Genomic DNA, 24,604 nt, shown 5'->3' with positions numbered 1-24,604 from the left:
TCGTATAATTTTGTTCGTGAATCTTCAATTGTCTAGACGCATAAGCAATCACCTTCGTTCGTTGCATTAATACACAACCGAGACCTTGCTTTGATGCATCACAATAAATCACAAAATCATCATTCCCTTCAGGCAATGACAATATAGGTGCCGTAGTTAGCTTTTTCTTCAATAACTGAAACGCTTTCTCTTGTTCATCATTCCATTCAAATTTCTTCCCTTTATACGTTAATGCAGTCAAGGGTTTTGCTATTCTGGAAAAGTCTTGGATGAACCTTCTGTAGTAACCAGCTAGTCCTAAAAACTGGCGTATGTGTTTCGGAGTTTTCGGGGTTTCCCACTTTTCAACAGTTTCTATCTTTGCTGGATCCACCTTAATACCTTCTTTGTTCACTATGTGACTGAGGAATTGAACTTCTTCCAACCAAAATGCACACTTTGAAAACTTAGCGTACAATTCTTCCTTCCTCAATACTTCTAACACCTTTCTCAAATGTTCACCGTGTTCTTGGTCATTCTTTGAGTAAATAAGTATGTCATCAATGAAAACAATGACATACTTATCAAGGTATGGTCCACACACTCGGTTCATAAGGTCCATGAACACAGCTGGTGCATTAGTTAAACCAAATGGCATGACCATAAACTCGTAATGACCGTAACGTGTTCTGAAAGCAGTCTTTGGAATATCATCTTCTTTCACCCGCATTTGATGATACCCGGAACGTAAGTCAATCTTTGAATAAACAGACGAGCCTTGTAGTTGATCAAATAAGTCGTCAATTCTCGGTAGTGGGTAGCGGTTCTTGATGGTAAGTTTGTTCAACTCTCGGTAGTCGATACACAACCTGAATGTACCATCTTTCTTCTTGACAAACAAAACAGGAGCTCCCCACGGTGATGTGCTTGGTCGAATGAAACCACGCTCTAAAAGTTCTTGTAATTAGCTTTGCAGTTCTTTCATCTCGCTGGGTGCGAGTCTGTAAGGAGCACGAGCTATTGGTGCAGCTCCTGGTACAAGATCTATTTGAAATTCAACGGATCGATGTGGGGGTAATCCCGGTAATTCTTTCGGAAATACATCGGGAAATTCTTTTGCGACGGGAACATCATTGATGCTCTTTTCTTCAGTTTGTACTTTCTCGACGTGTGCTAGAACAGCATAGCAACCTTTTCTTATTAGTTTTTGTGCCTTCAAATTACTAATAAGATGTAGCTTCGTGTTGCCCTTTTCTCCGTACACCATTAAGGGTTTTCCTTTTTCTCGTATAATGCGAATTGCATTTTTGTAACAAACGATCTCTGCTTTCACTTCTTTCAACCAGTCCATACCGATTATCACATCAAAACTCCCTAACTCTACTGGTATCAAATCAATCTTAAATGTTTCGCTAACCAGTTTAATTTCTCGATTCCGACATATATTATCTGCTGAAATTAATTTACCATTTGCTAATTCGAGTAAAAATTTACTATCCAAAGGCGTCAATGGTCAACTTAATTTAGCACAAAAATCTCTACTCATATAGCTTCTATCCGCACCCGAATCAAATAAAACGTAAGCAGATTTATTGTCAATAAGAAACGTACCCGTAACAAGCTCCGGGTCTTCCTGTGCCTCTGCCGCATTAATATTGAAAACTCTTCCGCGGCCTTGTCCATTCATGTTCTCCTGGTTCGGGCAATTTCTAATAATGTGGCCCGATTTTCCACATTTATAACAAACTACATTGGCATAACTTGCTCCGACACTACTTGCTCCGCCATTACTCGTTCCGACACCATTTGTTCCTTTCGTTCTATTAACCCCTGGTCCGTAGACCTCACACTTCGCCGCGCTATGACCATTTCTTTTACACTTGTTGAAAAATTTGGAGCAGAACCCCGAGTGATACTTTTCACACCTTTGGCATAGCTGCTTCTGATTGTTGTTGTTGTTGTTGCGGTTATTATTGTTGTTGGGATGATTGTTGTAGTTGTTGTTGTTGTTGTTGTTGTTGGGCCGTTTGTTGTAGTTGCGATTGATGTTGCGATTGTTGGGATAATTGTTGCGATTATTGTTGTAATTGCTGTTGTTGTTGTATTGGTGATTCTTATCACCGTTTTCCTCCCACTTTCTTTTGACTTGCTTCACATTGGCCTCTTCAACAGTCTGTTCTTTAATTCTTTCTTCAATCTGGTTCACTAGTTTGTGAGCCATTCTACATGCCTGTTGTATGGAGGCGGGCTCGTGTGAACTTATATCTTCTTGGATTCTTTCCGGTAATCCTTTTACAAACGCATCAATCTTCTCTTCCTCATCTTCGAATGCTCCCGGACACAATACGCACAATTCTGTGAATCGTCTTTCGTAAATGGTAATATCAAATCCTTGGGTTCGTAACCCTCTAAGTTCTGTCTTGAGCTTATTGACCTCGGTTCTGGGACGGTACTTCTCGTTCATCAAGTGCTTGAATGCTGACCACGGTAGTGCGTACGCATCGTCTTGTCCCACTTGCTCTAGATAGGTATTCCACCATGTTAACGCAGAACCTGTGAAGGTATGCGTAGCGTACTTTACTTTGTCCTCTTCAGTACACTTACTTATGGCAAACACCGATTCGACCTTCTCGGTCCACCGTTTCAATCCGATCGGTCCTTCGGTTCCATCAAATTCCAAAGGTTTGCAAGCAGTGAATTCTTTATAGGTGCATCCTACACGATTTCCTGTACTGCTAGATCCAAGGTTATTGTTGGTATGTAGCACAGCCTGTACTGCGGCTATGTTTGAAGCTAGAAAAGTACGGAATTCCTCTTCATTCATATTCACGGTGTGTCGAGTAGTCGGTGCCATTTCCTTCAAAATAGTCAAATGGAACAAGTTAATCATACAGAATATTAAGAGTAGTTAATAGTATTTCGTAGCATAATATGAACTCATTTATAAAAGCTTTTCTTCATATTAGCGTTTTATAAGTTTAAATTCGGGTAGTACCTACCCGTTAAGTTCATACTTAGTAGCTAATATACAATTCAACTACTACAATTCTATATGAAAAACTGATTATAATAATATTTCGCGTTCAAACTTTTATACAATATTTTACAAACTTACAATACCGTTTATTTTACATAAAGCATGAAATATAGCACACAATAACTTTGATACAAGATAGTTGTGAAGATAATTCTAGCTAGTACACAAGTCGTTCAGCAAAGGCAATAAAGACACATAATTCATACGTCTAGAAACAAGTCATGCATTCTGGTTTTACTAGGATTACTTCCCATCCTTGGTCTTGTGGAACATAACCGTTATGGCCGTTGATAAGACAGCGTGTTGTAACGTCGTCAAAGGGACGAGGGTTACGTAATGTCCAACAGTCCCGTAACAATCTAAAAACCTCATTTCTTACCCCAATTACCGACTCCGTCACTTGTGGGAACGTTTTGTTTAATAGTTGTAGCCCGATGTTCTTGTTCTCACTTTGGTGAGAAGCGAACATTACTAATCCGTAAGCATAACATGCTTCTTTATGTTGCATGTTAGCCGTTTTTTCTAAATCACGAAGTCCAATATTCGGATATATTGAGTCAAAATAATTTCTTAACCCATTGCGTAAAATAGCATTTGGGTTACCCGCAATATATGCGTCAAAGTAAACACATCGTAACTTATGGATTTCCCAATGTGATATCCCCCATCTTTTGAACTAAAGCCTTTTATAAACCAAGGCATTCTTGGAACGTTCTTCGAATGTCTTACAAACTGATCTCACCTTAAATAGTTGTGCCGAAGAATTCTGACCGACTCTAGACAAGATTTCATCAATCATGTCTCCGGGTAGGTCTCTTAAAATATTGGGTTGTCTATCCATTTTGTGTTTTTATACTGTAAAATAGACAAGAGTTAGATTCATAAAAAAAAATACTTATTAATACAAGCAATTTTTACATATATCATAAAGCATAAGCACACTATATTACATATATTACACCACACGAATACAACTATCTTATTCCGACTCGCTGGTTTCTTCTTCTTCGGTTTTGGTTCGTTTTGCCAAGTTTCTAGGGATATATGATGTTCCCCTAATACGAGCCGTAATTTTCCACATTGGTTTAGAAAAACCTGGTGGTTTAGAGGTTCCCGGGTCATTGTTACAACTTAAGGACTTCGGGGGTTGACGATACATATAAAGTTCATCGGGGTTGGAATTAGATTTCTCTATTTTTATGCCCTTTCCCTTATTATTTTCTTTTGCCTTTTTAAATTCAGTTGGGGTAATTTCTATAACATCATCGGAATTCTCGTCGGAATCCGATTCATCGGAGAATTGGTAATCCTCCCAATATTTTGCTTCCTTGGCGGAAACACCATTGACCATAATTAACCTTGGTCGGTTGGTTGAGGATTTTCTTGTACTTAACCGTTTTATTATTTCCCCCACCGGTTCTATTTCTTCATCCGGTTCCGATTCTTCTTCCGGTTCCGATTCTTCTTCCGGTTCCGACTCTTCTTCCGGTTCCTCTTCGGGAACTTGTGAATCAGTCCACGAATCATTCCAATTTACATTTGACTCTTCATTATTATTAGGTGAGTCAATGGGACTTGTTCTACAGGTAGACATCTATCACATAATATCAAACGCGTTAAGAGATTAATATATCACATAATATTCACATGTTAAAAATATATAGTTTCCAACAAAATTTGTTAAGCAATCATTTTTCAAGTAAACACGGTCGAAGTCCAGACTCACTAATGCATCCTAACAAATTCGATAAGACACACTAATGCAAAATTCTGGTTCTCTAAGACCAACGCTTGGATACCAACTGAAATGTCTCGTTCTTATTGATTAAAAACGTTCCATATTAATTGATTTCGTTGCGAGGTTTTGACCTCTATATGAGACGTTTTTCAAAGACTGCATTCATTTTAAAACAAACCATAACCTTTATTTCATCAATAAAGGTTTAAAAATCTTTACGTAGATTATCAAATAATGATAATCTAAAATATCCTGCTTACACACGACCATTACATAATGGTTTACAATACAAATATGTTACAACAAAATAAGTTTCTTGAATGCAGTTTTTACACAATATCATACAAGCATGGACTCCAAATCTCGTCCTTATTTAAGTATGCGATAGCGGAAGCTCTTAATAATCACCTGAGAATAAACATGCTTAAAACGTCAACAAAAATGTTGGTGAGTTATAGGTTTAACCTATATATATCAAATCATAATAATAGACCACAAGATTTCATATTTCAATACACATCCCATACATAGAGATAAAAATCATTCATATGGTGAACACCTGGTAACCGATATTAACAAGATGCATATATAAGAATATCCCCATCATTCCGGGACACCCTTCGGATATGATATAAATTTCGAAGTACTAAAGCATCCGGTACTTTGGATGGGGCTTGTTGGGCCCAATAGATCTATCTTTAAGATTCGCGTCAATTAGGGTGTCTGTTCCCTAATTCTTAGATTATCAGACTTAATAAAAAGGGGCATATTCGATTTCGATAATTCAACCATAGAATGTAGTTTCACGTACTTGTGTCTATTTTGTAAATCATTTATAAAACCTGCATGTATTCTCATCCCAAAATATTAGATTTTAAAAGTGGGACTATAACTCACTTTCACAGATTTTTACTTCGTCGGGAAATAAGACTTGGCCACTGGTTGATTCACGAACCTATAACAATATATACATATATATCAAAGTATGTTTAAAATATATTTACAACACTTTTAATATATTTTGATGTTTTAAGTTTATTAAGTCAGCTGTCCTCGTTAGTAACCTACAACTAGTTATCCACAGTTAGATGTACAGAAATAAATCGATAAATATTATCCTAAATCAATCCACGACCCAGTGTATACGTATCTCAGTATTGATCATAACTCAAACTATATATATTTTGGAATCAACCTCAACCCTGTATAGCTAACTCCAACATTCACATATAGAGTTTCTATGGTTGTTCCGAAATATATATAGATGTGTCGACATGATAGGTCGAAACATTGTATACGTGTCTATGGTATCTCAAGATTACATAATATACAATACAAGTTGATTAAGTTATGGTTGGAATAGATTTGTTACCAATTTTCACGTAGCTAAAATGAGAAAAATTATCCAATTTTGTTTTACCCATAACTTCTTCATTTTAAATCCGTTTTGAGTGAATCAAATTGCTATGGTTTCATATTGAACTCTATTTTATGAATCTAAACAGAAAAGTATAGGTTTATAGTCGGAAAAATAAGTTACAAGTCATTTTTGTAAAGGTAGTCATTTCCGTCGAAAGAACGACGTCTAGATGACCATTTTAGAAAACATACTTCCACTTTGAGTTTAACCATAATTTTTGGATATAGTTTCATGTTCATAATAAAAATCATTTTCTCAGAATAACAACTTTTAAATCAAAGTTTATCATAGTTTTTAATTAACTAACCCAAAACAGCCCGCGGTGTTACTACGACGGCGTAAATCCGGTTTTACGGTGTTTTTCGTGTTTCCAGGTTTTAAATCATTAAGTTAGCATATCATATAGATATAGAACATGTGTGTAGTTAATTTTAAAAGTCAAGTTAGAAGGATTAACTTTTGTTTGCAAACAAGTTTAGAATTAACTAAACTATGTTCTAGTGATTACGAGTTTAAACCTTCGAATAAGATAGTTTTATATATATGAATCGAATGATGTTATGAACATCATTACTACCTCCAGTTTAGTAGGTAAACCTACTGGAAGTGACAAGAAATGATCTAGCTTCAAAGGATCTTGGATGGCTTGAAAGTTCTTGAAGTAGGATCATGACACAAAAACAAGTTCAAGTAAGATTTTTACTCGAATTAAGATAGTTTATAGTTATAGAAATTGAATCAAAGTTTTAATATGAATATTACCTTGAATAAGAAAGATAACTTACTGTATATAACAAAGGTTTCTTGATCTTAGATGATTACTTGGAATGGATTAGAAAGCTTGGAAGTAAATTAGTAAACTTGAAGGGATTTTTGAAGTGTTCTTGAAGTGTTCTTCCTATGATGATTATACCTTGATTCTTGAAGTGATTTTTGATTAAGATGATGATTAACTACTGGAAAAATACGTTCATAATAGTGTGTGTATGTTGAGAGAGAATTAGAAAGAGAATTGGAAGTGAAATGGAGTGAATGATGAGTGGTAATTGGTGAGTGGTGAGTGGGGTTAAAAGGAGTTCTAGTTAGTTGACTAGCTCATAGTAGAAGTTAAAATTGATTAGTCATACATGACATAATCAAGAGTGGAATCCCATGCTAGTTCCTATTGGTATATACTCATAGTAAGTACGTTTTGAAGCTGTGTATAATACGGGTAAGAATACGACTAGAATTCTTGATGAAAGAAAAGAATGGAAAAGTAACTGTAACCATTTTCGTTAAGTATGAGTGTTTTGATATATGTCTTGAAGTCTTCCAAAAGTATTTTAATACATCTAAATACACTACATGTATATACATTTTAACTGAGTCGTTAAGTCATCGTTAGTCGTTACCTGTAAGTGTTGTTTTGAAACCTTTAAGTTAACGATCTCAATTAATGTTGTTAACCCATTGTTTATTATATCTAATGAGATGTTAAATTATTATATTATCATGATATTATGATATATTAATATATCTTAATATGATATATATACATTTAAATGTCGTTACAACGATAATCGTTACATATATGTCTCGTTTCGAAATCCTTAAGTTAGTAGTCTTGTTTATATGTATATAACTCATTGTTAATATACTTATGGAGATACTTACTTATCATAATCTCATGTTAACCATATGTATATCCATATATATATCGTCATGTCGTTTTTACAAGTTTTAACGTTCGTGAATCGCCGGTCAACTTGGGTGGTCAATTGTCTATATGAAACATATTTCAATTAATCAAGTCTTAACAAGTTTGATTGCTTAACATGTTGGAAACATTTAATCATGTAAATATCAATCTCAATTAATATATATAAACATGGAAAAGTTCGGGTCACTACAATTTTGATATAAATGCCATTTGAAACTTGTTTAATTGCTAATAATGATTATTTTGACATGTTATTTGAGATGAATGCTTATGAACATTGTATACATTTTCATATATGCTTATTTGAAAAAGTGTAGAATTGTTAAAATTATGAAAATGTGTATAGGTTTAATTTGGATTAAACATGTTATTGTAATTGTTTTAATTTGTTATTTTGCTAACACTAATGCATATTTAGATGCACAAAACTTTGTGTTTAATGTGTTTTGCAGAGAAATACAGATACTGACGGTGCATCATCGTCTAGACAACCTGAACAAGAACCACAGCCAGAGATTCCACCTAAGCCACAACAAGAGCAGCAACACCACTATGATCAACATTTACCATATCATGAGCCGGAACCACTATTTACACTCATTATCGTCAATTTCAGCATCACCAGAGGATTACGCACCCACTTATCGATGAACAACAGTTACATCCCAACCTAAGATTCGATCGTTGTTAGACAGAGTACCCGAAATTTCAAAAGAACATGCACATCTTTTACCACAAAAATATTGAAATGCATCGGGTAATCGATTGGGAGCCTTTGGAAGCGGTTGACCTAGCCGACTCGGTCAGAGGTTTACTAGTTCAGAGGTATGGTAACTCTATATTTAACGACTGGATCCGCCTATTTACCACGCGTAGAACTATATATAGAGAATGGTGTGTTGAATTGCTTAGCACTATAGAGTTAAATAATCAGGTTATTATGTTAGAAGATAAGAGTTTTATTAGATTTCTTTTAGGAGGTACAATGTACAGAATGTCCATGTTGGACATGGCTAGGTCTTTACTAATCTACACCCCCGCTGAGATTATTACACCTGATTGTAATAGTTTAATTGCCGAAGGTGAAAGAGTAGATAGGAATTTTGACGCTAACGTCATATGGAGGCGTATGTCAAGATTTAGGGAGTTAACGCGGGGTGGAAGACACTCCTATTTAGATATTGAAAGGGCAGAACTCCGAGTAATACATAGATTTTTAGCGAACTCGATTACACAACGGGGTAGAAACAAGGAGAAAATGACCTTAAACGATTTATTTTACCTTAAGTGTATTCGAGATCCAAGGAGCTTTGTTAATATTCCTTATTGCGTTGGCCATTATCTTTCTAAAGTTGTTGGGGGAATGCAAGCAGGAAGTATTATAGGGGGGGGGGGGGTATTTTTGTTACTCTCATTGAAGAGTATTTAGGTGTAGATAAAGAGCCGGAAGTATAGGATTGCAGGTTTTTTAAGGTGCACAGGTACTATCTCGGAGATCCAATAGGCCAATACCGTATCATGGCACCCATTCACAGGTAGAGAGGGGTTCAGACGAGGATATGGAGGAAGCAGATGACATTAAGGATGTCATTAGGGATAGTTATACTGATTTTTTCCAGCGTATAGATGAGGTGGAAATGATTAACGAGGCTAGGCATCGTTAGTATGAGCAGTGGAGAGCCGCGGATGTGTATGAACAATCCAGGCAACGCCAGTATGATAGTTGGGCCGTTCATCAGCACCAGATCATGAGCCAGTTATCATATCAGGTACCACATAACTACATTCCGACTCGACCTGCATACTATCCACCACATTAGCCTGATATACGACCACTCTTTAACCTGTACGACCCCAACCAAGCCTATCAGGACACCTATCACCAGCCATGGAACCCGAGCGATGACATGAACTGGAATCCATATCCAGATTGATACAGTTCCATTATTGATTTCTTATCTTTTTATCATTTTTATCTATTTATGTTTAAACATATAATATTTTGATATTTTTATGTAATTTTTAACATTTTTATTATTTTGTTACTAATATTTCATATTTATAATTTGAAAGTGGGATATTAAGTCCCATTTCAAATTACCATGCATGTATATATTAGTATTGGATGTATATTGTCAATTGTACACAACAGGGTAAAACAGCGAACTTTCAAAGACTGGCATTAAGTTCAGCAAAAGCAACTAATTTTGACGACAAGATGCAAAATATATGTGAAATAACAACTGACGGAATGAACAAATGATGTGCACCATTTATCATTCAAATAAACAACAATATGTTTGGAAACTTTGGTAAAATTTAATCATTTTTTACGCTAATAGCCCTCATGAATTTAAATTTTTACTGATTTCTTGCAAATGAAGGCATTGCAAGATCTTAAGTGTGGGAAGGGATTAAATTCTTTCGGTTTAAACATTAATTAATACACTTGGTTCAATTGCCAAATTTTGTGAAAATTTGAAAAATTTTCAACTAAATGAATTCAAAATTATGTTTATGCATATTTATGAACGATAAAACTAATTGTTAACACCGACATTATTGTTACCTCGGAAAGGACATAAATTGAGAAACAACTTAAAATGCTTGAATTCATTTAAAATAAAATAGAGGAGAATAAAAAGGCAAAGAAATAAATAAATAAAAACTAAGTGTGGGAAAAATTTACCAAGTTCTTTAAAAACATATATCACATTTATTTGTACACGATTATTGCAGGTACTTTTGTTTTGGACTAAACTAATCAGTTTTACCCAATTTATTGTAATATACTTGAAAGAAAGATGGATCTACACGATGAATCAATTCCATCATTAAAATGAAGTAAAGTCTTCCGAAAAAGACACGCGCTTCTTGATTTAAATCAAGAATTTGTCGTCCAGACCAGCTGTAGGTTGACGAAAAATCTAGAAAAGTCATTTTTAAAATCAGCAGGAAATCCACAGATCTCGGCATCAAACAGGGTCGCCATGTGGTCAGACTTATCCTAACCATGAGAGGATCTGTCTCGTAAAATGGGGAGGGCACCGTGCAAATTAGCTTAATAAGACTAATGAATCAGACCCCCAGAAAGGATAATCTTAAAGATTAAAAATCAACTTTTAAGCCTGATATTACTCAATCCTTGAGATTGACCTTAAAGATTGAGAATTACAAACTCATGAAATTCAATGATATCTAAACTCTAGCTTGAACAAGAAAATATTTTGATCAAAATTACAAACCGATTTGTTTTCTGAAAACCCATTTTCAATGCGTTCATTACCATTGAACGTAAAATCCTAGAAATTCACCTGGAATTCATTAGGCCACCAAAACCAAATCGGGTGTCAACCGTAAGAACGGTGGTTTCATAGCATGGTCGAAGACAGGACCTTGTGCCAGACCAAAAAATTATAGGGTGATCTTTACTATTGCTCCTACAAATGATAGTAATTGTATCCGACACGATGTAGACCATAATCAAAAGCATGTCATTAGACATTGCCTTAACAGTTTCTTGTTCATCGCTTTCCTTTACAACCGGACGGTAGTTTACCGAAAGGTAATATACGGAACAAGTAAACTGGTTGTGTGCCTTTCGATACAGGGATAGCAGTGGATTACACGAACCTAAAAGTTTTAGCTAAAATATTGATCCACAAATATATTTTGCAACACCGATGGTGGGTCAAGTCAGAAAACTTATCTAGAGTAAAAGCTAGAATGAATTTTTCAAAGATCAAATGTTTTCATAAAGATCCAATTTCCTAAAGGATCTAAATTTTTATAGTCATGTGGGACTGTAAACCACAATGTTACTATCATTGTTCATACCGCTGTATCAAAATCACTGATGTACAAAGTGTGAAGAATAAAGAAGTGATTCTAGTAAAGTTATATTCAAGTTCTATATTGCTTGAGGACAATCAACGCTCAAGTGTGGGAATATTTGATAATGCTAAAAATGAACACATATTTCATAGCATTATCCTTCCAGAAAGACAAGCTTTTAGTTGCAATTGATCTATTTACAAGTGATATTCGTTTAAATAATAAAAGGTGAAGACAAAAGACAGAATCGACGATTTGAAGGCACAAACGACCAAAACGCTAAAAAGTACAAAGTACAATCTAAGTGGTTCAATTTATTGATGAGAAACGTCTAAAAATTACAAGAGTACAAGCCGCAAAATGCAAAGTACAAGATATCTAATCATACGAAAGGACTTTTGAAAATCCGGAACCGAGACATGAACCAACTATCAACGCGCGAGTCAACGGACCTAAAATTACAAGTCAACATTGCACAAGAATATAATATAATATATATATAATTATATAAAATTATATATATTATATTATATATTAAATAAATCAAGCAGCCGCCTACGTTTTGGAAGCAAATGGAGCTGGACAGCCTGTCCATGCGATCACATGGCTAGGAAGCTTATAACCCATGCGATCGCATGGCTGTAACAGTGAGGTCGGATCTATAAATTGCAGTGTTTTCGGCCAAATTATGTACACCTTCATCAACTATCTCTCACTCTCTCAATATATTTATATTTATATTTTAATTATAATTTTAATATCAAGTTAATAATAATAATAAGGTTATAGTGTCAAATGTTTTAAGGTTTTGTAAGTCGAAACTCTGTCCGTGTAACGCTACGCTATTAATACTCATTGTAAGTTATGTTCAACCTTTTTAAATTAATATCTCATAGCTAAGTTATTATTATGCTTATTTAAGCCGAAGTAATCATGATGTTAGACTAAATATTAAGACGAGATTATTGGGCTTTGGACCATAATTGGGGTTTGGACAAAAGACCGATACTTGTGGAAATTGGACTATGGGCTATTAATGGGCTTTATATTTGTTTAACTGAATGATAGTTCGTTAGTTTAATATAGAGATTTACAATTTGACGTATCTATAAATAACCACATACACTCGATCGGATACGATGGGCGGGATATTTATAAATACTAATAATCGTTCATTTGACCGGACACGGGGATGGATTAATAGTCAATGGACTCGTTAAAACAGGGGTGGATTACATTCAAGGATACTTGGTGTAATTGTTAACAACGTATTAAAACCTTAGATTACATACAGTCGATAACTTGGTGTAATCATTAACAAAGTATTAAGACCTTGTTACAGTTTAAGTCCCCAATTAGTTGGAATATTTGACTTCGGGTATAAGGGTAATTCAACGAGGACACTCGCACTTTATATTTATGACCGATGGACCATTATGGACAAAAACCAGATGGACGTATCAAATAATCCAGGACAAAGGACAATTAACCCATGGTATTAAATTAAAATCAACACATCAAACATCATGATTACGGAAGTTTAAATAAGGATAATTCTCTTAATTTATAACTCATCGTACTTTTATTTACCGTCATTTTATTTATCGTACTTTAAATTATAGCACTTTTAAATTATCGCCCTTTTTTTATCGTCATTTACTTTACGCTTTTAAATAAGTCATATTTATATTTAATATTTTACATTAGGTTTTAACTGTGATATAAGACTTAAAATTGACAAACCGGTCATTAAACGGTAAAACCCCCCTTTTATAACAATAATAATATTACTTATATATATATATATATATATATATATATATATATATATATATATATATATATATATATATTTATACAAATATAGTTTAAAATAAATATAGTGTTAAACTCAGCTAGATCCCTGTGGAACGAACCGGACTTAGTAAAAACTACACTACTCTACGATTAGGTACACTGCCTATAAGTGTTGTAGCAAGGTTTAGGTATATCCATTCAACAAATAAATAAATAACTTGTGTAAATTGTATCGTATTTAATAGTATTTCGTAGTAAAATATAATCTATTTCGTACTACCCCTCGCACACATCAGATATACACCATCTATCAAAGAAAAGCCTTTTATAAACCAAGGTATGCTTAGAACGTCTTTCAAATGTTCTACAAACTAATTTCGCCATAAATAATTGTGCCAATGAATTCTGACCAACTCTAGCCAAGATTTCATCAATCATATCCCCTGGTAGGTCTTCTAAAATATTCGGTTGTCTACCCTTAACATCCATTTTGTGTTTTTATACTGTAAAATAGACGAGGATTAGATTCGTAAAAGATAACTAACAAACAATACAAGCAATTTTTACATATAACATAAAATTACAAGCACACTACAATACATATATTTTACAACATGATTACAACTCTTTATTTCGACTCACTTGTTTCTTCCTCTTCGGACTCGTTTCGTTTTGCTAATTTCCTAGGGATACATGGTGCTCCTCTAATACGACCCGTCATTTTCACAAATGGTTTAGAAAAACCTGGTGGCTTAGATGTTCCCGGGTTATAGTTAAAATTTAAGAAATACGGGTGTTTACGATACACCCCATCAGGGTATTTCATGTTAACATAGAGTTCATCGGGGTTGGAATCAGGTTTCTCTATTTTGATGCCTTTTCCCTTATTATTTTCTTTTGCTTTCTTAAATTGGGTCGGGGTAATTTCTATAATATCATCGGAATCCTCGTCGAGATCCGATTCATCAGAAAATTGGTAATCTTCCCAATATTTTTCCTCCTCCGCGGAGACATCACAAACCATTTTTAACTTTGGACCATTTGTTGATGATTTTCTTTTATTTAATCATTTTTCTGTAGTTATTAATATTTCTTCCTCCGGAACCTCTTCTTCTTCCGGTTCCTCTTCTTCCGGTTCCTCTTCTTTCGGTTCCTCTTCTTCCGGTTCCTCTTCGAGAATTTGTGAATCTTCCCAACATATATTCGACTCTTCATTGTTATTAGGTGAGTCGATGGGATTGGTACTGGAAGTAGACATCTACCACACATTAACTAACACATTAGTAATACATCACATAATATTTACATGTAAAAATATATAATTTCCAACAAAGTGTTAAGCAATCGTTTTTAAAGTAAATACGGTCGGAGTCCAGACTCACTAATGCATCCTAACAAACTCGGTTAGACACACTAATGCAAATTTCTGGTTCTCTAAGACCAACATTCTGATACCAACTGAAATGTCCCGTTCATATCGATTATAAACGTTTCATATTAATTGGTTTCATTGCGAGGTTTTGACCTCTATATGAGACATTTTTCAAAGACTGCATTTGATTTTTAAAAACAAACCATAACCTTTATATTATCGATAAAGGTTTAAAAGCATAGCATAGATTATCAAGTAATGATAATCTAAAATATAACGTTTTACACATGACCATTACATAATGGTTTACAATAATACTACACATCGATTCAAATCCCCGAATGCAGTTTTTAAACAATATTATACAAATATGGACTCCAAATCTTGTCCTTAATTTAGTATGCAACAGCGGAAGCTCTTAACAATCACCTGAGAATAAACATGCTTAAAATGTCAGCAAAAATGTTGGTGAGTTATAGGTTTAACCTATATATTTATCAAATCGTAATAATAATAGGCCACAAGATTTCATTTCTCATAAACATCCATCTGTGTAAATATCATTCATATGTTTGAACACCTGGTAACCGACATTAACAAAATGCATCTAGAATATCCCCAAAACAGAACCACTCATCTGTAGATAAAAATTGAAGTACTAAAGCAGTTCAAAATCTTTGATTGGGGCGTGTTAAAGCCCGTAGATCTACCTTTAGGATTCGCGTCAATTAGTGGCAATTATAATAAACACTAATTCATGGGCTACCAAGTTCAACAAGGGCGATATCCGGTATAGCAATTCAACATAGAATGTAGTTTCAATTACTTGTGCCTATTTTGTAAAACATTTATAAAACTGCATGTATTCTCATCCCAAAAAAGATATTAGATAATAAAAGTGGGACTATAACTCACTTTCACGTATTTTCACTTCGTCGGAAAATAAGACTTGGCCACGGGTCGATTCACGAACCTATAACAAATATATATACATATATTAAAGTATGATCAAAATATATTCACAACATATTTTATTAGGTTTTAACGATTTAAGTTGTTAAGTTAGCAATCCAACGTTAGTAGTCCACAATTAGTAGTACATAAATCAATATATTTTCTCGAATCAATCCATGACCCAGTGTATACAAGTCTCAGACTAGATCACAACTTAAAGTATATATATTATTGTGGAATCAATCTCAACCCTGTATAGCTAACTCGAGCATTATCGCATATAGAGTGTCCATGGTTATTCCAAATAATACATATAGATGACGTCGATATGATATGTCAAAACATTGTATACGTGTCTATGGTCTATCAAGATTACATAATATATGTTAGAATACATGTATAATACAATATAAGTTAGTTAAGTTATGGTTAGTATAGAATTGTTACAAAGTTTCACGTAGCTAAAACAAGCAAAATTATCCGATTTTGTTTTACCCATAATTTTTTCGTTTTAAATCCGTTTTGAGTGAATCCAATTGCTATGGTTTCATATAGAACCAAAGATTAATAATATAAACAGAAAAAGTATAGTTTTATAGTCGGAAATATAAGTTACAAGTCATTTTTGTAAGAGGTAGTCATTTTAGTCGAAAGAACGACGTCTTGATGACCATTTTGAAAAACATACTTCCACTTTGAGTTTAACCATGATTTTTGGATATAGTTTCATGTTCATAAGAAATATCATTTTCCCATAAGAATAACTTTTAAATCAAATTTTATCATAGTTTTTATTTATCTAACCCAAAACAGCTCCCGGTTTTACTACGACGGCGTATATCAGGTTTTACAGTATTCTTCGTGTTTCTAGGTTTTAAATGAAATGTCACGTTCTTATTGATTAAAAACGTTCCATATTAATTGATTTCGTTGCGAGGTTTTGACCTCTATATGAGACGTTTTTCAAAGACTGCATTCATTTTTAAAACAAACCATAACCTTTATTTCATAAATAAAGGTTTAAAAAACTTTACGTAGATTATCAAATGATGATAATCTAAAATATCCTGTTTACACACGACCATTACATAATGGTTTACAATACAAATATGTTACATCGAAATCAGTTTCTTGAATGCAGTTTTTACACAGTATCATACAAACATGGACTCCAAATCTTGTCCTTATTTTAGTATGCAACAGCGGAAGCTCTTAGTATTCACCTGAGAATAAACATGCTTTAAACGTCAACAAAAATGTTGGTGAGTTATAGGTTTAACCTATATATATCAAATCGTAACTGATAAGGCTAAAAAGGAACATATATTTCATAGCAAAATCCCCCAAGAAAGACAAGATTTTAGTTGCAATTGTTCCATTTTCAAGTAATATTCGTTTATTTTAAATAAGTGCGAAGACAAAAGGCGAAAACGACGAATTGAAGACACAAAAGGTCCAAAAAGCTCAAAAGTACAAGATACAATCAAAAAGGTTCAAATTATTGATGAGGAACGTCTAAAAATGACAAGAGTACAAGTTACAAAACGCAAAGTACAAAATATAAAATTGTACGCAAGGACGTTCGAAAATCCGGAACCGGGACCAGAGTCAACTCTCAACGCTCGACGCAACGGTGTAAAAATTACGAGTCAACTATGCACAAGAATAAAATATAATATTTAAATAATTCATAATAAGAATAATATTAAATAATAAAAAGTTGTTAATTGAGCATAGTTCACGGGTCATAAGTGAAAATTCAATTTCTAAATTCGCCTATAAAAGGCTTTGTAATCGTAATGTAAAAACACACCTTTTTCTATCTTTTTCTTATTTATCAATATCAATTATCAATATCTATATTCTATATCTCTATCATAATGTTAACTTAATAAGATATAACAATAATCTTAATTTTAATTTTAAATTATGATAATAATAAGATTTATGATAGAGATCGTTTGAGTGTGTAAGTCGAAATTCTGTCCGTGTAACGCTACGCTATTTTTAATCATTGTAAGTTATGTTCAACCTTTTTACATTAATGTATCGTAACTAAGTTATTATTATGCTTATTTGAGCCGAAGTAATCGTGATGTTGGGCTAAAATATTAAGAAGGGGTTATTGAACTTTGGACCATAATTAAGGTTTGGGCAAAAGACCGACACTTGTGGAAATTGAACTATTGACTATTAATAGATGGGGGGTATTGTCTAATTGAGTGACAACTCATTGGAGTCTGTCGAACCTATCTTCAAATTAATTAACCTAATAATTAATAATGATTATGGTTGTCCTATTTAGTGATGTTCATATGGAATCTGTTATAATCATTTAATTAATCAATTGGGTTGGGTAATTGATTATTCATTCTGATCAAGTGGATGAATTAATATTCATAAACTAATTAAAACACGGGTGAATTACATACAGTGATAACTGGTGTAATTGTTGACAGAAGTGATAACTGCGTCACAGTTTAAATCCTTAATCAGTTGGAATATTTGACTTCGGGTATAAGGGTAATTTGACGAGGATACTCGCACTTTATTTTTATGACCGATGAACTATTATGGACAAAAACCAGATAGACGTATCAAATAAACCAGGACAAAGGACAATTAACCCATGGTAATAAATTAAAATCAACACGTCAAACATCATGATTACGGAAGTTTAAATAAACATAATTCTTTTATTATATTTCTCATCGTATCTTTATTTACTGTCATTTTATTACTCGCAATTTTATTTACTGTCATTTTATTTATTGTCATTATTTTACGCACTTTAATTATCGTCATTTATCTTTACGCTTAAAATATAGAATCGACAAACCGGTCATTAAACGGTAAAACCCCCCTTTTATAATAATATTACTACTTATATAATTATATATATTTTGTATAAATATAGTTAAAAATATAGTAAGTATCACCAGCTCCCTGTGGAACGAACCGGACTTACTAAAAACTACACTACTCTACGATTAGGTACACTGCCTATAGTGTTGTAGCAAGGTTTACGTATATCCCATCCGTAAATTAATAAAACTTGTGTCATATTTTGTAGTATTTTGTATTAAAAATAATACTATTTCGTACCCTCACGCTACATCATCAAGTTTTTGGCGCCGCTGCCGGGGAGCGCTAAAACGCTATATTTTTAATTATAATAATATTGAAATAAAATATAATAATATAATAATATTGAAATAGAATATAATAATATAATAATATTGAAATAGAATATAATAATATAATAATATTTTAGAATATATTTTGAATCGTAAAAGTTTTAAATAGTCGTATTTATTAAATACTTCAGGGGTATATTATGTAATTAATAATTTCTATCATGTCGCTTTCATGTGAATAGTAAATTAATTAATTTCTTTTCATTTACTATTCATGAATAGTAAATGAATTAAAAAAGAAGTTTTGAAAAAAAAATAATAATTATAAAAAAAAGTATTAATTTGTAAAAAAAATCATTTTTTTTTTAAAAAAAAAAAAAATTGTAAAAAAAAAAAAACGTTTTTTTTAGGAAAAAAATTTCGTTTTTTAAAAAAAAAACGTAAAAAAAAAAAAAAAAAAACGTAAAAAAAAAATTATTAAAAAAAAAAATATATATATTTTTTAAGATTTTGTCTATAAAAAAAAAAATTTGTTTTTTTTTAGTTTTATTACCTTTAGATTTTTAGACTATAGTCGCAACTTTTAGTATTAAGTTTAGTTTTGCCATAGTTATTTTTACTTCTAGAATTTTTAGGCTTTGCCGTAAAATCCCTTAAGTGCTTATTCCTTAGATTAAGTTTTAGGTGCTTTAGAATTTTACGACGCCGTATTTCGCACTACTTTCTTATTTTTATTTTTCGACGCCTATTTTTCGACCTTTTTATTTTTCGACCTTTTTCGACGCGCAATCTTTTTCTTTCTTATTTCTCGCCATTCTAGTTTTTAGGACTTAGATTTTTTTTCTACTTCTTCTCTAAATTTCTTAAAATTACGAAAATTTATTTTAAGTGGTTAAATTGATAGACATCAAAATTTTCTGGTTCGTAGTAATAGTTGGATTTGTACGTGGACCGGGTTATTGGAGCCAAACAGTACTCAATTATATTGAGACCAAACGAATCCTGCCCCTCTGCTGCATCTTTTGGCTATTCGAAACGTGGGCAAAATCAGAAAAGTCTATTGATTGGACAACTTATATAAGTTTTTCTTATTTTTATAACTAATAGGATATTCTGTGAATGCACCGAGCAAAACGTTCACCACCTTTCATACGTTCACCACCTGTAACTCGATCAAGACATCTAGCAAATATTGTCGCCGTTGATTTTTCTTTAGAATCGTCATCTAGTCGAACAAGAACTCCAACTCAAATTTCCGATAATCCATCTTTTGAACCCGACTTCACAATTAAGAACCCGGAGCATATTCAAGGACAATTCCAAGATCCTGAACCACTAATTATTCCTCCTGAGCCACAAACCATTAAATCAGAATCCTCTAGTGATTCGTATTCAACAAATTCAATTATGGAAGTAACGGAACCTCTAAGTATGGAAGATCGAATGAGAGCCACACGCACGGGCCAAGGTCACGCCATTATTAAGCCAGAAGTTAATGCGCCAGATTATGAAATCAAAGGACAAATTCTACACATGGTAACTAACCAATGCCAATTCAGTGGTGCACCGAATGAAGATCCTAACGAACACCTTCGTACGTTTAAAAGAATTTGTACACTATTCAAAATCCGAGAAGTGGAAGATGAGCAGATCTATCTCATGTTGTTTCCCTGGACTTTAAAGGGAGAAGCCAAAGATTGGTTAGAATCGTTACCTGAAGGGGCGATTGACACATGGGATGTTTTAGTTGAAAAATTTCTTAAACAATTCTTTCCGGCATCCAAAGCCGTGAGACTTCAAGGAGAAATTGTTACGTTCGCGCAAAAGCCAAATGAAACTCTATATGAGGCGTGGACAAGATTTGGAAAGTTGTTGAGAGGATGTCCTCAACACAGTTTAGACACTTATCAAATAGTACAAATATTCTACCAAGGTGTCAACGTTGCTACACGAAAAGACATCGACATAACAGCTGGTGGTTCCATTATGAAGAAAACCGCAACTGAAGCTTACAAAATTATTGATAACACAGCCTCCCACTCTCATGAGTGGCATCAAGAAAAAGATATTTTTCGTTCATCTAAAGCGGCTAGAGCCGATTCTAGCCATGACTTTGATTCCGTTTCCGCAAAAATAGATGCTTTCGAAAGACGAATGGAAAAGATGAATAAAGATATTCACGCAATACGAATCAGTTGTGAGCAATGCGGTGGACCACACTTAATGAAAGACTGTCACATTGAACAAACGATGGAACAACGTGAGAATGTTGTCTACATGAACCAAAGGCTGGAAAATAGTTATCAGAATAATTATCAACCGCCAAGGCCAAACTTCAATCGAAATCAAAACATTCTTTACAATCCAAAAGGACCCGACAATAACTCGTATAACCAACAAGGTCCGAATAACCAACCAACTCAAAACAACACTTTCAATCAACAAAGACCTGGCTTGTATAAACCACCACAACAAACCGACGAGAAGAAGTCAAATCTGGAAGAAGTGGTATTTAAGCTAGTTGAATCTCAAACACAATTTATTGAAACTCAAACCCAAACGAATGAGAGGTTTGAGCAGTCATTTAGAACTCAACAAGCTTCCATTTTGAATCTAGAAAAACAAATAGGTACTCTTGTTAGATTGATGAGTGAAAGGGAACAAGGAAAGCTACCGAGTAATAATGAAGTAAATCCTCGGAATGAAAATGTTAACATGATATCAACAAATTCTGAAAAACCAATACCAGAAGATGGGAAAGTTTTAGATGTAAGTAACAATGAAGAAGTTACACCACCACCACCACCCGAGTATGTAAAGCCAGTGGTGGCACCATACAGACCACCCATCCCGTTTCCAAGAAAAGGAGTTGAGTATGAGCAAGTAATAGGTAATAAAGTTTGTGATACCTCTGGAAAGAAGAAGAAGAAGAATAAAAAAGTGCAAGAAACAAAAACAGTAGAAGTAAACCCGATGAAGACAGTTCCACCAAATCCTCCACCTAGGGTAGGTGATCCGGGTGAATTTATTGTTCCTTGTCTACTTAGTGACTGTGTCATGTATGATGCACTAGCAGATTTAGGTTCAAGTGTGAGTGTTATACCTCTTTCATTATATAAGAGATTAGGTGTAGGTGAGTTAACTCCAACGGATATGAGTGTTCGACTCCTTGATCAAACCATTAAGCACCCAGTTGGAATTGCTGACAACCTACCCGTTCAAGTAGGTAATTTAACCTTTCTAGTCGAATTCATTGTCATTGACATAGAAGAGGACTCAAACGTTCCTCTAATTTTAGGTCGACCATTCTTAGCGTCCACCGGGGCATTATTTGATGTAAGAAAGGGTAGAATGACACTTAGTAATGATGAGAAATCGATCACCTTTATGATTCGAAAGTCTAAATATCCACAAACCAAAACCGTTGAACCGACAAAAACGATTGGTAAGAACCATGTTGTTTTACGAACTCCAACGGTAATGCTTAACAATAATAGAACGCCTAAGTGTGGGGAAAATGAAGTAACACCTAATAATGACTTGATAATAAAGAACCCCATAGTTGATACGAAATTAAATAACCCCGTTATTAACAGTTCAATGAAGAAACTTTTTAAACGGGTTATTGATGCTAAAAGTAAGGGAAACTTTAGGTTATATAACCGGTTAGTATCCAATCTGTCGCCTAAAGAAAAGGCGAAGCTAGTTGAATTTGTGGATATTACGGAAAAAGCTGGTCACTGGCTTAAAGCAAAAGTCACAGATATGCAAGTTGATTATGGTCCAAGAGAAATTGACGATGAAGTTAATCACAATTTCGACACCACATCTACCTAAGTGTGAGGAGATTCAAATATTCTAAAAAGAAAATGCTGTTTGGAGTTAGTTGTTCTGTTCTCGTGTAGTTTCGAGAATGGAATTCGATTGGTCTTTTCCGCTAGCAGACACTAAAGAACTAGTTTTCTCCCCCCATTCTGAATTTTTTTTGTTTTTTAGGTTTTATATGAAATTAATATGTTTTCTTTTTAAGTTTTGTGTGAATTTAAAAACAAAAATTTACTTTATTTCATTAAGTTGAAAAAAAATGATTTCTAAAATTCGTCGTGAGTTGAAGACTAGGCCGTTGAGCCGAAATTACTTTACCCGAGGGCGGGGCGAAAAATTTTTTCATCATTATTTTTAATTTTATTGATTTAAAGTATGCCAAAAAAAATATATTTGATTTTATAAATTTTTGAACGTGGGGTAATATACCCAACTTTAAAAATATGTATATATGTTCGTATTTTATCATGTAAACAACAGGGTAAAACAACGCACTTTCAAAGACTAACATTAAGTTCAGCAAAAGGTACTGATTTTGACGACAAGATGCAAAACAACAAATGTGATATAATAAATGAAGGAATGAACGATGAGGCGCGCCATCTATCATTCGACGAGCTTTGTAATTACAAACTGGGTATTTTTAATCACTTTTCTACACTAATCACCCTCATGAATTAATAATTATAGTCTGATTTCATGCAAATGAGGGCATTGCATGATCTCAAGTGTGGGGAAGGGTTATAAATTCTCTCGGGTTTATACTTGGCTTATTTTCTAAATATTATGAAAATTTTAAAATTTTTTAACTAAATGAATTCAAAATCATGTTTATACATATTTATGAACGATAAAACTAGGTGTTAATGCCGAAATTATCGTTACCTCGGAAAGGACATAAATTGAGAAACAACCTAAAATGCTTGAATTCATTTAAAATGGAATAAAGGAGAATAAAAAGGCAAAGAAAGAAACTAAGTGTGGGGAGAATGTACCAAGTTATTCAATTAAAAATTATCTATCACATATCTTTGTACAAGATTATTGCAGGTACTTTTGTTTTGGATGATACTAATCAGTTTTACCCGGTTTACTGTAATATATTTGAAAGAAAGATGGATCTACACGATGAATCAATTCCATCATTAAAAGGAAGTAAAGTCTTCCGAAAAGACACGCGCTTCTTGATTTAGGTCAAGAAGTTGTCGTCCAGACCAGCTGTAGGTTGACGAAAAATCTAGAAAAGTCATCTCTAAAATCAGCAGAAAATCCACGGACCTCAGCATCAAACAGGGTCGCCAAGTGGTCAGATTTATCCTAACCATGAGAAGGATTTATCTCGTACAATGGGGAGGCACCGTGCAAATTAGCTTGATAAGACTAATGAATCAGATCTCCAGAAAGGATAATCTCCTTAAAGATTAAAAATCAGCTTTTAAGACTGATATTACTCAATCCTTGAGATTGACCTTAAAGATTGAGAATTCAAACTCATGGAATTCAATGATATCTAAACTCGAGCTTGAACGAGAAAATATTTTGATCAAAAATACAAACCGATTTGTTTTCTGAAAACCCATTTTCAATGCGTTCATTACCATTGAACGTAAAATCCTAGGAATTCACCTGGAATTCATTAGGTCACCTGAACCAAATCGGGTGTCAACCGTAAGAACGGTGGTTGCATAGCATGGTCGGAGACAGGACCTTGTGCCAGACCGAAAAATCATAGGATGATCTTTACTATCGCTCCTACCAAGGATAGTTCTAGCATCCGACACGTTAAAAGACCATAATCATCTGCATGTC

This window comes from Rutidosis leptorrhynchoides, chromosome 8 (assembly GCF_046630445.1).
Source record: "Rutidosis leptorrhynchoides isolate AG116_Rl617_1_P2 chromosome 8, CSIRO_AGI_Rlap_v1, whole genome shotgun sequence".
Lineage (NCBI taxonomy): Eukaryota > Viridiplantae > Streptophyta > Magnoliopsida > Asterales > Asteraceae > Rutidosis > Rutidosis leptorrhynchoides.
Note: the sequence above shows the minus strand (reverse complement) of the source record.